Here is an 11,658-nt window from a genome sequence, read left to right as displayed (position 1 = left end):
CTAAACAAAGAAGAATGGCGAAGATCAGGAGGAGTTTGAGGTAATCAGTCCCTCAGCCTGGAGTCGATGTAATCAGTCCATCAATCTTGAAAAAACTGAACATTAATCTGCTTATTTTGCGAAGTGTCAAGATTTTTAACACATTTTATTGGATAAATTTGTATTATGGCTGGTGTGTTATATAGAAGGCAATTGTGTTTTGACTTGAGCCAGATGGTTGGCGGGAGGTCACACTGTCTCACTGACTAGATGACCACATGTCTGCCCTATCAGGAATCTGTGTGTGTGTGTACTCACCTAATGTGTGTGTGTGTTTGTGTGTGTACTCACCTAATATGTGTGTGTGTGTGTGTGTGTGTACTCACCTAATTGTGGCTGCAGGGGTCGATTCATAGCTCCTGGACCGTCTCATCACTAGTCGCTACTAGGTTCACTCTCTCCCTGCTCCATTACCTGGAGTTTACCTGGAGAGAGTTTCGGGGGTCAACGCCCCCGCGGCCCGGTCCGTGACCAGGCCTCCTGGTGGATCAGCGCCTGATCAACCAGGCTGTTGCTGCTGGCTGCACGCAAACCAACGTACGAGCCACAGCCCGGCTGATCAGGAACTGACTTTAGGTGCTTGTCCAGTGCCAGCTTGAAGACTGCCAGGGGTCTGTTGGTAATCCCCCTTATGTGTGCTGGGAGGCAGTTGAACAGTCTCGGGCCCCTGACACTTATTGTATGGTCTCTTAACGTGCTAGTGACACCCCTGCTTTTCATTGGGGGGATGGTGCATCGTCTGCCAAGTCTTTTGCTTTCGTAGTGAGTGATTTTCGTGTGCAAGTTCGGTACTAGTCCCTCTAGGATTTTCCAGGTGTATATAATCATGTATCTCTCCCTCCTGCGTTCCAGGGAATACAGGTTTAGAAACCTCAAGCGCTCCCAGTAATTGAGGTGTTTTATCTCCGTTATGCGCGCCGTGAAAGTTATCTGTACATTTTCTAGGTCGGCAATTTCACCTGCCTTGAAAGGTGCTGTTAGAGTGCAGCAATATTCCAGCCTAGATAGAACAAGTGACCTGAAGAGTGTCATCATGGGCTTGGCCTCCCTAGTTTTGAAGGTTCTCATTATCCATCCTGTCATTTTCCTAGCAGATGCGATTGATACAATGTTATGGTCCTTGAAGGTGAGATCCTCCGACATAATCACTCCCAGGTCTTTGACGTTGGTGTTTCGCTCTATTTTGTGGCCAGAATTTGTTTTGTACTCTGATGAAGATTTAATTTCCTCATGTTTACCATATCTAAGTAATTGAAATTTCTCATCGTTGAACTTCATATTGTTTTCTGCAGCCCACTGAAAGATTTGGTTGATGTCCGCCTGGAGCCTTGCAGTGTCTGCAATGGAAGACACTGTCATGAGCTTTATCATACCTCTTCTTATAGCTCTGTATGGATCCTGCCTCCACTGCATCACTCTCCAGATTGTTCCACTTCCTGGAAACTCTGTGACTGAAGTAATACTTCCTAACATCCCTGTGACTCATCTGAGTTTTCAACTTTCTGTGTGTGTGTGTGTATCGTAAGGGTTCTTAAAAAGGAGATATCGAGGGTTGAAGATAGACACACTTGTTGGATGGTAACGCTATATTGTCAGACTGTGGCAATGGGAGATGGAGCCCAGCCTCTGCCTTGTCCTAGCCTATGTCAAACGCCGACTGAGGCCGAGGTAGCTAGCTCGCCTCACACTCAAGCTGTATCCCGTGACGTCACACAAACAGTCACAGGCCTAAAAGGGATCTCCTGTATAAACACATGGATGATCCTATAATGCTCAGCTAATCTATACAACACATGTAAGGGGATTCAGCAACTATGCTGACATGTGTGTGTGTGTGTGTGTACTCACCTAATTGTACTCACCTAATTGTGGTTGCAGGGGTCGAGACTCAGCTCCTGGCCCCGCCTCTTCACTGATCGCTACTGGGTCCTCTCTCTCTCTGCTTCCTGAGCTTTGTCATACCTCTTCTTAAAACTATGTATGGTTCCTGCCTCCACTACTTCACTTGCTAGGCTATTCCACTTGCTGACAACTCTATGACTGAAAAAATACTTCCTAACGTCCCTGTGACTCGTCTGAGTCTTCAGCTTCCAGTTGTGACCCCTTGTCCCTGTGTCCCCTCTCTGGAACATCCTATCTCTGTCCACCTTGTCTATTCCCCGCAGTATCTTGTATGTCGTTATCATGTCTCCCCTGACCCTTCTGTCCTCCAGTGTCGTCAGTCCGATTTCCCTTAACCTTTCCTCGTACGACATTCCCTTGAGCTCTGGGACTAGTGTGTGTGTGTGTGTGTGTGTGTGTGTGTGTGTGTATGTGTGTGTGTACTCACCTATTTGTGGTTGCAGGGGTCGAGTCCTAGCTCCTGGCCCCGCCTCTTCACCGGTTGCTACTAGGCCCTCTCTCTCCCCGCTCCATGAGCTTTATCAAACCTCGTCTTAAAACTGTGTATGGTTCCTGCCTCCACTACGTCATTTTCTAGGCTATTCCACTGCCTTACAACTCTATGACTGAAGAAATACTTCCTACTATCTCTCTGACTCATTTGTGTCTTCAACTTCCAATTGTGGCCTCTTGTTTCTGTGTCCCCTCCCTGGAACATCCTGTCTTTGTCCACCTTGTCTATTCCACGCAGTATTTTATATGTCGTTATCATGTCTCCCCTGACCCTCCTGTCCTCCAGTGTGGTCAGGCCGATTTCCCTTAATCTTTCTTCATAGGACATTCCCCTTAGCTCTGGAACTAACCTTGTCGCAAACCTTTGTACTTTCTCTAGTTTCTTGACGTGCTTTATCAAGTGCGGGTTCCAAACAGGTGCTGCATACTCCAGTATGGGCCTGACATACACGGTGTACAGTGTCTTGAATGATTCCTTACTAAGGTATCGGAATGCTGTTCTCAGGTTTGCCAGGCGCCCATATGCTGCAGCAGTTATCTGATTGATGTGTGCTTCCGGAGACATGCTCGGTGTTATACTCACCCCAAGATCTTTCTCCTTGAGTGAGGTTTGCAGTCTTTGGCCACCTAGCCTATACTCTGTCTGTGGTCTTCTGTGCCCCTCCCCCATCTTCATGACTTTGCATTTGGCAGGATTAAATTCGAGAAGCCATTTGCTGGACCAGGTGTCCAGTCTGTCCAGGTCTCTTTGAAGTCCTGCCTGGTCCTCATCAGATTTAATTCTCCTCATTAACTTCACATCATCTGCAAACAGGGACACTTCTGAGTCTAACCCTTCCGTCATGTCGTTCACATATACCAAAAATAGCACTGGTCCTAGGACCGACCCCTGTGGGACCCCGCTCGTCACAGGTGTGTGTGTGTGTGTGTGTGTGTGTGTGTGTGTGTGTGTGTGTGTGTGTGTGTGTGTGTGTGTGTGTGTGTGTGTGTGGTGTTTTACTGCTTCACACGGCAACCCTAATTATGTATAACAATATAAGAAAGAAAAAACACTACAGCAGGACTACTGACCCATACTAGGAAGGTTCAAGTCATACCCAGTTAAAAATGAAGGAGCACTGTTGCAGACCTACTGACCCAACAAGCAGATCCATCTTACACTTACACCCACTCATGTACTTGTCTAACCTAATTTTAAAACTACACAAGGTTTTAGCTTCAATGACTACTCTGGTGGCTTGGGCATTGGCCTGGTAGCTTGGTCACTGTTCTGGTAGCCTGGTCACTGCTCTGGTGATCTGGACACTGCCCTAGTGGCCTGGTCACTGCTCTGGTAGCTTGGTCACTGCTCTGGTGGCCTGGTCACTGCCTTGGTCACTGCCCTGGTGGCCTGGGCACTGCTCTGACCCATACTGCTCTGGTAGCTGGTCACTGCTCTGGTGGGCTGGTCATTGCTCTTGTGGCTTTGTGCACTGCTCTGGTAGCCTGGGCACTTCTCTGGTAGCCTGGTTACTGCTCTGATGGCCTGGGCACTGCTCTGGTAGCTTGGTCACTGGTCTGGTGGCCTAGGCACTGCCTTGGTAGCCTAGGTACTGCCTCGGTGGCCTAGTTACTGCTCTGATGACCTAGGGACTGGCTTGGCCTGGGCACTGCCCTGGTGGCCTGGGCAGTGCCATACAGGTGCCAGCCTCAGCATGACGTCCAGTTAGGTACAATTGAGAGCTTCCTCCTTGCACCTAACTCTTTATATTACCCTTTCCTCTCTATGTGTCCTTATGTGTCCTCTTACTCCCATGTGTCCTATCCCCTTTGTGTCTTCGTCCATGCGTGTCCTCGCTCCTATATTATTTGCCCCTGTGTTCTTTCACCCCATGTGTCCTCTCACCCCATGTGTCCTCTCACCCCATGTGTCCTCTCACCCCATGTGTCCTCACCCCATGTGTCCTCGCCCCATGTGTCCTCACCCTTACGTCTCATCTCCTTTATGTTATCGGATCTGTGTCCTCACCCTTATGTGCGCTTGCACTTATGTCCTCCCTCACGTGTCTTCTCCCTTATGTGTCCTCTCCCTCATGTGTGCTCTCCCTCACGTGTCCCCCCCCTCTTCATTCTTCTCATATGTCTTCTCTCTCACGTGTCCTCTTGTGTATTCTAGTGTGTCCTCTCTTGTGTGGTGGTAGTGTAGTGGTGATGGTGGTGGTGTGGTGGTGGAGGGGTGGTGGTGGTGTGGTGGTGGAGGGGTGGCGGTGGTGTGGTCGTAGTGGTGTGGTGGTGGAGAGGTGGTGGTGTGGTAGTGGTGTGGTGGTGGAGGTGTGGTGGTAAGATAAGATAAGATAAGATTTCGTTCGGATTTTTAACCCCGGAGGGTTAGCCACCCAGGATAACCCAAGAAAGTCAGTGCGTCATCGAGGACTGTCTAACTTATTTCCATTGGGGTCCTTAATCTTGTCCCCCAGGATGCGACCCACACCAGTCGACTAACACCCAGGTACCTATTTGCTGCTAGGTGAACAGGACAATAGGTGTAAGGAAACGTGTCGGAATTTTCACCCGCCGGGAATCGAACCCGGGCCCTCCGTGTGTGAAGCGGGAGCTTTAGCCACCAGACAACCAGGTGTGGTGGTGGAGAAGTGGTGGTAGTGGTGGTGTGGTAGTGGAGGTGGTAGTGTGGAGGTGTGGTGGTGAAGGTGTGGTGGTGAAGGTGTGGTGGTGGAGGTGTGGTGGTGGTGTGTTGGTGGTGTGGTAGTGGTGTGGTGGTGGTGGTGGTGTGGTGGTGGAGGTGTGGTGGTGGTGGAGGTGTGGTGGTGAAGGTGTGGTGGTGGAGGTGTGGTGGTGGTGATGTGGTGGTGGTGGAGGTGTGGTGGTGGTGTGGTGGTGGAGGTGTGGTGGTGGTGTGGGGTAGTACATGGCTTGCAGCACTCACTCTGCCTCCTTTCTTTTCTCCCAATATTTTGCTAGTCTCTTCATATTTTACTGTCAACACGTCTCTCTAAATTCTGTACCATTCCTGATAACATTACAGTGCATAACAACCACTGAACGCGTTAAATAAAATCTCATAAAATTTAAAATATATTTTATTAAGCTCATGAAAGTCTGCTAATCTGTCATGACCCGTATTGTGAAAAATGGCAACTCGGTGAAATACTTAAGTTATTTGCAACATTCAATCAAGATTATGACAATCATTCAGACGTGTTTGTTAGCATTCGTTGTATGTTGAGGTCTACATAGTTTGGGGAATGAAGAGTTAGGAGTGAGTGAGCTAGAGGATAGGAAAGTTTGTTGATGGAGGTGAGGGATGGATGGGGGTGCTGGCGGTGGGTCAGCTGGTCCCGCCCCAGTTAGTTGTCTTTCTGCTGTGGCAGCCGCTGGGAGTATTGGTCTCGGGGGTCGTGGTGATAATCATGGTGAGGCTACAAGTGACCAAGAGATAGTGCTCAACGCTGAGTGCAGTCCTGCTGGTGGTGAGGCGAGAGATGACCAGGTGTTGGTACTCAATGTTGAGTAGTCCTGCTGTCGAAAGCGTTGACCAGGTCCAGGAGTTAGTACTCAACACCAAGTATACTCCTGCTTAAAGTGCTGACTAGGTCCAGGAGTTAGTACTCAACGCTGAGTGTATTCCTGCTTTAAGTGCCGACTAGGTCCAGGAGTTAATACTCAACTAAATATATTCCAGCAGAGTAGTGGTAGTGCCGTGGTAGGTTAAGTCAGTGTTGCACTTGACTATTATTGCCTCTCCAGTGTGTAAAATTTCTTTAAAGAAACTAGGCGGAAGCTCTTTCCCAAAAACCGTAATAGTACATAGAATATATCAGATAAGTGCAACGAAAAATATGTTCAATTATCGTATTATATATTCCAAAGTGTTGAAAAACACTAGAACATTACAAATAGTCTGAAGTGAACCAAGGTCAGATGTTTTAATAACTTCAGTCAGTAGGAGATAAGGTCAGTGTACGCCATAGTTGTGTCCCTCAGGTCACAACTACGATAGACACACCATTTTATTGCTCCTAGGAAGGACACTAGAGGAAATATATATTAACAGGAAGCCAATATAAAGGATTAGAAGAACCAGATCAAGATCTCCCGATTTAAGGTTAGTATCTACCACTGATGTTGATTATTTTTATACGTCAGTAATCTCACAGCTTTCTTCTACAGTAAAATTTACTATGTCAGTTACTTTGGTAAGTTTTCCTTGTGCTAAATGGGTTACAACATAAACAAGATGTGCTACTTTAATATGTAATTTCACTACAATTAAAAGAGGAAAGGAATTCTAAACGCCTTTATAATGTATCATTTCATGGTCAGAACACAACACAAATTGAACCACATATGCTGATTTGTTTCACAGCATTCCATGAAGAAGTTATCAGTACATAAACACAACGTTAAGAATTTGATTATCTTTCCAGTGTGATAAAATTACTGTACATGTACATAAAGTTAAAGGTAAACGAGTCACGTGCCATAAAAATGTCAGCCAGGAGGTTATAGTACCGGTGTGCAGCTGCTGGTCTATGTGTTTCAGTGAATCCCTAAAACTCTGTGACTGAATTTGTCCCTTTAAGGGAAAGCCTTGATGCAGATAAAGGGCTCTCTTTCCAAGGAATTAGAGCTATCCTTCCATTCCTTATCAAACCAGTTACCCCAACCTCTCATTCCTCAGGCGCTGTATCTAAGATAATAATTGATTGAAATTATATATTTTTAGCCACATTTTCAAGGTTTATTTTTCTTAGATGAATTATATTATTAAGAAGAATAAACTAATAAAACTACCGCCAGTATGGCGTCACTATACTGGAATATGCAGTTACACTTCCTCAGAATTTGTCAACAGGTGAAATTATTCTCTGTAAGTGACAAGAATTTTTCAGTGTTTTGTGCAAACCATCGTGCTTATTTTCCTTCAATTATAAGCAGAAAGGCAGCAGAAAATAAAAACCTACTGTAGGTCATGTTAATAAGTAATGATATGACACATGACACGTTGAGTGTTTCATATGAATATACATAAGCATGACACATTAGGAATTCTTAATGAAATTCTGCGATAGTCACTGAAGTAGTCAATTCACGTATCAAGAAAATATTCAAAAGGTCTGCAAGAAACATGCAAAACCTTTTTTTTTTAATTAATATAATCATGGCGAAGCGTTAAAAACCCATAAGGATCATACAGCGCCTAGATAATGGAAGGTAATCAGGTTTGATTCAAGGCAGGGGAGGATAGCATCAATTCCTCAGTTCAAGATCCCTTCACCGGCATCAAGACACCCCCGACCCTTTAAGGAAAAAACGTTTTAAATATTTAAAAAAATCACCACTGAAAGTAGACAGCATACATCAGATTTTCTCTTATTGCTTCCGCAGTTGTTTGATTTCATATCATTTATGACTAGAAACTTACAGATGAATATCCAACGGAGGAGATAATAGGATTTAAGCTAGGTCAGACTGAAATAAACTATTTTTTACGAGGGAAATAGACACCTTGTGTCATGTTCTCTTTGGCCTCGCCTAGTCTTATTTAACATTCTTCATTCGTCTAATTTAGTTTGATTTCATTTAGTCTAGTTTAACATAGTTTAGCCTAGTTTGATTTCTTCTATCCTAGTTTGATCTCATTTAGTTTAGTGTGATCTTGCTTAGTCTAGTTTGATCATATCTAGTCTAGTTTGATCTCGTCAAGCTTAGTTCGATTTAAGAACACTACAATGAGTCCATGCTAGTGTAGGTCCAATTCACAGCCCAGCCACATCCACTCATATCCATACAACCTAAATTTAAAGCTACCAAAACTTCCTGCTTCAATAATAGTACTTGGGAGTTTGCTTCACTCATCAACAATTTTATTGCCAAGCCTGTACTTCCCAGTACCCTTTCTAAATCTAAATTTGTCCAACTTGAACACATTGTTGCGAGACCTGTCTTGGTTAGATATTTTCAGGGCTGTTATTTACATCCTCTTTATATTCCTGTTTTTCTCCCTGTCTGCATCTTTTCATAAACTTTGTTTGATCTTGTTTGCTCTGATCTCGTTTAGTCTAGTTTGATCTCATTTAGCTTAGCTTGATCTCTAATCTTTTCAGCTTGTCTAGCAATTTTTGATCTCGTCTAGCCATTCTTGATCTCGTCTGGTCTTTTTTGATCTCGTCTAGCTATTCTTGATCTCGTCTGGTCTTTCTTGAACTCGTATGGTCTTTCTTGATTTCGACTGGTATGGCCTTTCTTGATCTCGTCTGGTCTTTCTTGATCTCGTTTGGTCTTTCTTGATCTCGTCTAGCTTTTTTATCAGTGTGATCTCGCTTGTTCTCGTTTCTTTTACCATTGTCTTTCATGGCTTAGTTCCTGGCTGAATTGCATAGTCTGAGTCTGGCATCTTGTGTTCTCCCTCCACAGACCACGTCACCACATGTTGCAACACAAGAAAATACCACACGACTTAAAATAACGTCATCCATCATAATAATACATAGCCCTGCATAACACTACACAATGTAGAAATTATACTCTATTACATCATGATGCAACACCTGGCACCACGGCACAGTGCCACATAACATGGCACCACATCACCCTATATGGTAACACAACACCATACAACAAATATCAGAGGCAGAAATGGCATGAGTGAAAAGCTGGAAAAAAAAGTCTAGCGAACCTAACAGCCCCCATCCATCCAGTTTGTACCAAACCACGTCACAAAAGAAAAAAAAAAGTTATTTTCCTACTTTCCCTTATGCCATTTTTTACCTGCGTCGTTTTTATCTGTGATTTTTGTTTTACCTGTGCTATTTTAGGTGTTCCTATATCTTTTTATCACAAAACGATAGTATAATGTACCACAAAGGCATCACGACACAGAACGACTAAACAGCACAACATAACATCACAACACAACACCACAACATACCACATATAAGCACATCACCTAAAACAGTACCACATTACACAATAATGTAACACCAAACAATTCAACACACTAATCACCACAAAACTATTGCATAAAAAAAGCACCACACAGTACATTACCTAACACTATAACATAATAAATACCAAGCAACACAATACACACGGTGGCACAACACAACATGGCGTCGCAGTTCCACGGTGATCGTTTTTCGCTTGTGCTCCATTCTGCGCCAAGGTTCTTTACAAATACGTAACGTGCATTAGTTTCCGTTTTTCATGGGTCGAGTTTTTCAGTCAGGTGTCCGTAATATGGAACACCGCCCTTTGAGAATGCTAGTGAGTCTTGGTAGGGGATAACCCTTGAGGAATAGGAGAGACTGATTGGGGTGGGCGGATAGGTAAGGGTGATAAGACTGAGGAATAGGAGACTCGAGAGTGGTTGTTAAGACTGGGGAATAGGAGACTGCAGTGGATTGGGAATAGGTGAAAGTGGTGAGATTGGAGAATAGGAGGGATTAATGTTGGTGGGAGCTAGTGTAGTACTAATATTATTTATTTATTATTATTACTACTACTACTACTACTACTACTACTACTACTACTACTACTACTACTACTACTACTACTACTACTACTACTACTACAACTACTTCTACATTCATGAGGGATCGGTAAACTAGTAGGAGTTACAGTCCCTGGGATAATGGAAGGCATTCAAGCTTGATTCAAGGCATTTGAGCACAGATCCAATTCCTTGGATCAAGAGCTCGTCAGTAGCATAAAGGAACTTCCCGTGAGGGGTATTTTTAAGTTCCTTACAACGTAATTATAAATGATTACGGAAATTCTATAAAATTTGGGCATTGTTACTATATTTTTATACAGTATTTCTCGAGCACGATAGAATTAACATTTATTTGTAAATTTCGTCCACTATATACGAGTATACAGATCCTGATTGTATAGTATTGCATAGTATTATACAAATATTCTGCCGCCCAAATATTTTGAATTTCATGTTGACTTCAAAAACTATAATATCATTTTATCCCACTATATTTACAATCACTTAAGAGATTGTGTATGTAAAACCATTTGTCATTGCCTTATTAATCTTAAGTTTGCCGGAAATGCTCTGTAATTTACCGTAGTACATTGCATCGTGCTGAAACAAAGTGTCTGTATCACTTGTGATGGTGTGGGTTGAGGGAGGGGAGCCTCTTGGCGGCCATTTTGAAAGAACCAGTTCTTGGGGTCCTGCACTCACTACAATGGAACAACAACTAATAAGTAGAAACACGTAAAACTTTTTTACACGCTCCCTGAGGCCAGATGATGTGCAGGATGATAATGCTCTCAGTGGAAAACACTGTTGTACGAAGTTTTCGAACTTAGCCAGTTTTCAAAATTTTTAGATTTTTTTTTGCGTACTCTTGCGTATCTTATTATATGTTATTTTATGCTAAAACTGTAATTGCATTTTGTAATGAAACTGATTTGATATACTTTCTATTTATCCTATTTTTTTATGCATGTTATTTTATCCATTCAGCCAAAAATAATGACTTTTTCTTTCTTCCACCAGTTTCTTTAAATAATTAATTTGTGACTGTTTGCATTATCCTTATTAATATCCGTGCTGAGATTTCTACATGATTTATTTTACTTTTCCTATTTTTTTATCCTGCTTTTGAAGTATTAGTGAGCTTGCATAGCTCTTGACGTTTTATTAATTTTCCATGTTTTGTTTCGTCTCATTTTAATCCATCTTTACAGTTTATTTTTATAATATTTTGTGGTAGGTTTTAGTTACTATAGTTAAGCTCTATGAAAGGTAGTTTGTCTTTATTATTGTGCTGCGTTTTTCTGTTCTTGATATGCTGCCATAACAGTATATTTACACGTTTGTAAGAATATTTTAGGTTCATAGAATAAATAAGTGAGGTAACATTACACATTACACAATGGTCCAAGTCGGACCGAAACGTCGTCGTAAGCTTCTCTCTTTTATGTGCGGGTTATTTGTGTATCGTTCCAGTCACGGTATTGTGCCTTTTTTTGTTATTTAAGTGAGGTAAATTAAGATATTTTATATAGATAATGGTGGAGAGAAGCGGTAGTTTGATAAATTAACACGTGCAACACTTGGGTATCTTTAATGAGGAGACATTTCACTAACCAGTGGCTTCATCAGTCCATTCTTCTTCGTATTGGACTGATGAAGTCACTGTGTGGCGAAACGTTTCTTCAATGAAGATACCCAAGTGTTGCACATGTGTCTAATTTACCAAGATATTT

At 42.9% G+C, this 11,658-nt stretch overlaps 1 protein-coding gene across 3 annotated transcripts in view; it reads left to right on the top strand.

Annotated features, from left to right (window-relative positions):
* The first annotated feature begins 5,785 nt into the window (after nucleotides 1-5,785).
* LOC128693930 (uncharacterized) overlaps nucleotides 5,786-11,658 on the top strand; it is a 383,054-nt gene continuing 377,181 nt past the window's right edge. For all 3 annotated transcript variants that reach the window (XM_070090979.1, XM_070090978.1, XM_070090977.1), the window contains exon 1: nucleotides 5,786-6,535. The gene's annotated coding sequence lies outside the window, so the exon portion shown is untranslated. The remainder of the gene's footprint in view (nucleotides 6,536-11,658) is intronic.

The sequence above is a fragment of the Cherax quadricarinatus genome, chromosome 33 (assembly GCF_038502225.1).
Source record: "Cherax quadricarinatus isolate ZL_2023a chromosome 33, ASM3850222v1, whole genome shotgun sequence".
Classification (NCBI taxonomy): domain Eukaryota; kingdom Metazoa; phylum Arthropoda; class Malacostraca; order Decapoda; family Parastacidae; genus Cherax; species Cherax quadricarinatus.
Note: the sequence above shows the minus strand (reverse complement) of the source record. Positions and strands in the feature narration are given on the sequence as shown.